Raw genomic sequence first — 7,150 nt, 5'->3', positions numbered from 1 at the left:
ACGTCACGAGTGTTTGAAATTACTATTCGCATTCTGTTGTAATATCTATAGCTTACTTTGTATATTTTTTATCAATTTGCTATCAATGGCGAACCACGTTGGAACATCACAGCACTTATGACGTCACAAACCGTTATCGAATGATGACCCTGAGAAACAAGTCTCAACTTTGAAGTTTTGTTTATAAAGTTTGTTTTGTTTATAAAGTGACGCTAATTTATAATTAGCGTCACTTTATAAACCTATGCTAATTTTTAAACAAATTTTACGATCACAACCAACTGACGGACGAACTTATTTTAATGATAATTGCTTGGAACCATAGATAAGATAACGTTAGTACTATAATACTTGGATTTATATTGTGTATGTCTTACATCAAAATGAATAAATAATAATGAGTCAATCTTTACTTCACCCTAAGGCATATAGCGTACCGACAGATAGGTACCTTTAGGGAAACAGACACAATATAATATTTATTTGTGTTATAATTTTATTGTAATATTACTAACTCGTTATCTACCATTACGTAGAATCAAATGAGGTGGTTCTCAATAGGAGTGTATTTTTTATTTATTTACTAAGATCTCAAGACAAATTTAAGTTCTGCCTGAGATTCAGTATTGTGCTAAACAAGTACTCGTCATTCTCGTACATATACGAGTAATAATGATAGTACGTACATTGTGAAGTAATAATGTTAGAGTATTTTAATGAACTTATTAGATGAATTCTAAGTTTGATTTGACCTTTTAAAAATGTGATAAAATTAATCATTATGTACCTAAATACATAGGTATATCCATATTTACTTCGTTATTCAATTCAACTTAAACCTTTTATTAATATTTCAACAATTACAATGTTTGGTCGGTTCAAAGAGAGAGACAAAATACTTCAACGGTATATTTATAAGGAGAAGTATTTATATGACTTTTGATAAACAATAGGGCAACAATTGACGTACACACTGAAATATTCATTACATTTATTGAGTTGAGTTCAGCCACGGAAAAAAGGTCATTTACATGACACAAATTCGACATGGGAATAAAATATTGAAAAGCGAAACAACGAATGTCTAAGTTGGGCCGCACCGATGACTAATGATCTACAATACATTTATAATGATCTACAGGCCTCATCTGACCCCCCCCCCCCCTACCCTCACGGTCCTGCTGTACCTCCAACATACAACATTTGTTATAAACTTACCTCGTTTATATTTATAATTTAATTGGATTTTGTTTCGAATCCGGAAACGTATGCAGTTGAGAGAAGTTAAATTATTGAAATTACATTTAATTAATGGCTTTTTTTACTGTTGCCGGTAGGCTGTTGTAGATGAATTTTAAATAAATTGATGTGTGTATCTATAATAGTACTCGTAGGTACTCGTTATTTCCTATTTAAGTACATTTTATTTACATTGTAAAAACTCTTAAAAAGTAGTCGATCATTTTAAAACAATAGTTAAGCCTATTTTACATTCATGCTTTCCTTCAATCGACATTACCTTTGACCTTTCCTTGAATCGACGAAAAACCTACTTAGGTACCTACAGGGAACAATATCCCAGTAGGTAAGTAGGTTTTTCTTTAATACTTATAAATAATGTAAATGTTAAAGCGAGATATTTATGAACGAGTACAGCATAGTGAAGTCGCCTTCGACAACGGTATACGCTGGCGAAGTATCACTAGAGCAGGGGTTCCCAAACTTATTTTATCTACTGCCCATTTTGAGAATAAATCATTTTTTAGCGCCCCCATTTTTCACCTATTTAAAAACCATTACTTCAAATTAAATGAATCTGTTATTCACATGATTTTTATTTTATGTATTCAATAAAACAGGACACATATATGAACTACACGGACAGAAATATCGAACAGATTTTGAGCAATCTCTTAAATAATATTAGTTGATGTTCACAAGTTGTAGTTAAATCGAGAGCTCATACAGTTGGTGACTAAGAGGCCTCCTAGCTAAAGTAAATTAAAAATCACGCTCCAAGCCTCTATCCAAAGCCCCTATTTTTTTCTGGGTCTCTTACTGCCCCCCCTTTGGCCTGGAGCGCTCACAATTTAGTGTTATCTCCCACTTTGGGAAAGGCTGCTCTAGAGGATGATACTCATAGAAAAAGCATGAATTTAAGTTAGTTAACCCATTATGGCAAATTTACTATTACAAAAACAGGATATTAGTTATGGGGTTTCAATCAATCCTTTTCCCTCGATCACACGGATAAAGGGTGGTTAGAAATATTAAAAGTAATAGGTAAGATGGATTATTAGGTAGGTACTGAAATATGCTTTTAAGAATAAATAAATTCGATATTACAGACAGCTAATATATCATATTTATTTATTTTTTTAAATCCATAATATTAGATACAGACAACTACAACTCTAAAGGTGGAAACCGACTAATGTTGTATTATCAGTTTATAAAGTATTTTAACAAGTTCGTCACAAAAATAAAAGTTACCCAACATAAACAATACCAAATTTTATGTGAATTTGTTGAATTATTGATGTTGATTTATACAAAAAAAAACCTACCTACTGGACAGATTCTAAGAGATTACAGCCTATATATCATACCTACGTAATAATCTCATAATATTAAGTAACAAAAGGGGATTGTTAATAATGTGATTTAATACCCCATTGCTAGCAATGTACCATGTCAGTTACATCTCCACGCGGTACTGCCTTGAAACTATAGTGGTAAATTTCCATTTGCCAAGATTGGTTGAACCGACTTCCTCACTACTCTTTATAATCCTCCACTGGTGCCCTAAGCGCAGGCAGGTGCATTATTCCTTTAGTGTCCATAAAAAGAATTAAGTAACAGTTACATTTCAATATTTGTTACATTATGTACATTTATTTAGAAACGTATTATGATTTAAACACAAACGTACTAAATCCCTAAACCATGATCGTACACATAATAAATAACTATTTAATATGGAATGTTTCTCTGACAATATTTTAACGCTATACTCCACTGGCCGCAACAAATGAGGCTTCAAGGCGCCAGTCCAGAGCTGGACCGTCTCCTGAATATGACAAATAACATTAAAAATGAAACTACACGAATACCAACATAAAATAAAAATGTCAAAAATTTAAATTAAGGATTAAAATATTTAAATTTAGTGCGGGCGCATCCCGCTCGCGCGCTCGAGCCGCAGCCGTGCGTCGGGCGACGGGCGACGGGCGACGGGCGACGGGCGACGGGCCCGCACTCGCTCGCTAGTCCCTACACACTCAAACATGAAAACGATACCTTACTGTGGAAATGGACACCTTTAATTTATACCACATTTTCTTATACAATCGTTGCAAACCAGCTGACGCCGGCCCATTTGATGGTAAGTATCAACTGTAGAATGCATGAGTTATTATGGCTAGTCACCACGTAGCATCTATTAGGTCATCATGTTTCGTCTGTGGATGCGTTTATGAAGACCAATCTGTGTGATCTGTGTGTGACCAAACTTTCACTAATATTACCCTCTAACCGAAATGCAGCCTACAAAGTAAGCTGTTTAATGTTTGAAATATGTAAGACGGAGATGCACCCACACAAATGATATTGTACAAAGAATATCACAGATATTTTTTCATGCAGTATATAGACATAGAGGTACCATATACATTACACATGTACATGTTTCCTATTGTAACATCATCTCTAAAACCAAGATTACATTTTACTTCACGAAAGAAATATGTAATGTAGTGCTCACTTATTTTTATTATCAGTTATATCACTGATAACGTTATATTAAGTCTTCTTATATCTCCCAGTACATTAGTTGTTATCGCCATAATATCGGCTTGTTAGCCATAGCTTTACTCCGTGGCATCTGCGCGGGAAACATCTTTTCTGCATATACCTATCTGCGGCTGTGGGAGACCGATATACCCCTGTATTCATTAAAATAAAAAAAAAAACAATAATAGTAGCCAGTAATTTTACGGTATATATATTAGACGCTATGGTCTTTGAAGAATAAAATATAAAACCCAAATAAATGGAATAAGGAAGAAGCAGATGATAAAATCTTTGAAGAATTCGTTTTTGTTATTAATATGGTATAGAAAAAAATAAGTTGATAACAATATAATAAATTGCTTTGTTTTCAACTTTGTTTTTTTTAAGAGAAATAAAAATTCTTTTTAATAAGTTATATACCGAAATGCTAATTTAGAATTATGCTTATTGTATGACTGTTGTATTATTAAAATTTTAAAATATGTATGTAGGTGACCTACATAGATTGTAATAATTATCGGTTCATTACACTGATAAACAACGAAACAAAATGACGAATAATGAAATATCAATAATATTAAGAAGTTCCATATCTCTGGATTCTAAGGTAGGTAAACAACTATTAAAAAAACTCCAAAGCCCCTTCCATGTCAGACGAACATTCGAATACTATAAATTAATGGCATGTACTGTGCCAGAGAATTTTAAATATTTGAAAGCACCGTTTAGAAAAAATCAAAATCTCCACCACAGCATAATATATTACGTAAAATAAATAATACAATCATAAAGTAGTTATAAATGTAGTGTTTATAAAAGGTAATCGTGGTTTTATGGTCCATATATTTCGAGAGGACGGTTCGTCCACGTCAGGGTTGCAGTGGATGGTCCCTCGGAGACGACGTGAAGGCAATTTGTATTAATTAGTTGGGATGAGACGCTCTAATCTATTCTAATACATAGTTCAAACAAATTGATTAACTTTCTGTTTGTTTACAGAATAAAGGCATTTGACAACCTCGTTGCTTCAGCGATTTAATAGAGCGCCGCATACTTCCAATGGTCCCCTATTGAATTCATCGTACTATGTGAAGTTTGTTTAAATGATGTGATTCATCACTATGATTTCTTGTATAGTCTGGATGTTTACTATGCATATTATGAATGTATTTAAGTGTTTCTATCATTTATCTAATAGATACCCATAACACAAGCTCTGCTTAGCTCATGGAACTAAATAGCAATTTCTAGGGTTTATTACCTGTATTTCTTTATTTGGTAAAATAAGCGGTACTTAGCGGCTTGAAACGTTTTCTAGTAGGTACACGCAGGTATAAGTCCTTATGAAATTTCAAATTCTCTACTAAAAAGAACAGTTTTTTTAATAAATAATTCGTTTATCATTGCATGGTCAGACAGGCAATTTCTCCAAAAACATAACCAAGATGGATTTCTGTGCGACCAAGTAGATCTATATCCCCATTACTAACAACCACCTTCCCGCAGAAAAACCTATATTATATTACCAAAACACTAACTTGTAAGATTATAGATCAAGAAGACAATATCATTCAGATCCGTTTAAGCATGCGCACAATACATTTACTATAAACTCTATTCCATTCCACAGCTATTCCGCCATTATGTTCTTATTTATTCATATGCTTATATCCATTTGTCTAGATCTCAGAGAGCGCATAACCGGTAAATCGAAACATCTAAATTAGTTTCAGGTACAGTCATACATGTCTACGAGTGCTGGCGATGACAGGCCATAATTCGCGCCCCTCCCTTGTCGTGCCGTGTGTTTACGACAGCACCTTTGTGCATTAATGTACTTACATTGTGACGACGAAAACTGTCCGCACCACTCCCCCCGCAAAAATGAGAAAATGCAATTTCTTTATAACATACGTAGCTATATTAAAGAGTACGCGAATTGGGAATATCGATTTGTTATTTTTGAGACGCGGTGCGTTCATTTTGTACGATCCATTTCCTGTTTCTTATTTTATGTCGTTACATATTTGGTGCAATGTTTCGCATGTCACGATGCTTATTAAAATATAATGAGAGAGAGATTCGAAGTTGTTTGCTGATTATTCAAGGCATACGTGAAACATTAATGTGCTTAAAAATTATAATGCACATGGCAATGTTTACAGTTCATATGTACTGTGAATTTATGCAATCCATTTTTTCTGCATAATTTAAAAATTAAAATATACTTTATTTTCTTTATTTATTTTGCTGCAGAAAAATTCGGACTATTTTAGACGAAAACAAATCATATTAACTACGACTAAGCTTTGCCAGTAAGTCTGCATTTACAATTATTATTGCTTTACTAAAATAATATAAATAAAGCAATAAATCCATTTAATCCGTATATATTATTAAATTTAATTTTATATTTCTTGATTCATCCTGTCATATTTTGTTCCATTTACTAGGTATAAAAAATTATTTAGGCACCTACTACTTTCAGTATACAATACCTAATGTATCAAAAGTATTACTCAATCTAAGTACCTAACTGTAAATGAATTATTCCATTATGCAGTTATGTAAATAATAACGATAGAATATTTTTATGTATTCTACGATTTAAAATTCATTACATCTTGTCAGTATTAGATCGTATATTTAAATTATTGCATAATTTAAACTTTAGACTATAATTCTATATGTCATTACGAATTACATTAAAAGCAAGTAAACCTTACAACGAACTGATCCAAATATACTAAATGTATATGTATCTAAATATTAAACATTTGAGCTTACGCATAATTTTGTGTCAATAAATATCACATTTTATTATCTACGAGTATGCCTACATTACCTTATAAACATGATGAAATATATACCTAGTTTTAATTTACGAGATGTCGAAATATGTATACGAAAAATATAAAGATACCTTTATATAAACAGTATATATATCCAAACTGTATGTAAATAAAATTACAAACTTTTAAATTTTATAACATAAGTTACGATGGCCTAAGTGGTCTAGCGGTTAAGCACACCGCTTTACTTCGGATGGTCGCAGATGCCTCTCCTCGCACGTTGCAAACGTTTGTATTCATGAGTATGACTATTCGGTCTGTGTGTTTTCTAAGTATATTATGTATGTATTTACAATAAAATAATCTAAATAAATATTAGTCGTCTAGTATACCTACTTAACACAAGCTCCGCGTACCATGGGACTAGATGGGGTTGTGTTAATTATCCAGGGTTATTTATTTATTTATAAGTACTTATACATTAACTTTTAATATGTACTATTCTGTTAAATATCATCAGGCATTAACTACCTATTTATACATCTATTTTAAGTTACAGTTTATCA

The sequence above is a fragment of the Achroia grisella genome, unplaced genomic scaffold (genome assembly GCF_030625045.1).
Source record: "Achroia grisella isolate CSIRO2021 unplaced genomic scaffold, CSIRO_AGI_Agris_v1 utg402, whole genome shotgun sequence".
NCBI classification, from domain to species: domain Eukaryota; kingdom Metazoa; phylum Arthropoda; class Insecta; order Lepidoptera; family Pyralidae; genus Achroia; species Achroia grisella.
This window is presented reverse-complemented; position numbering follows the sequence as displayed.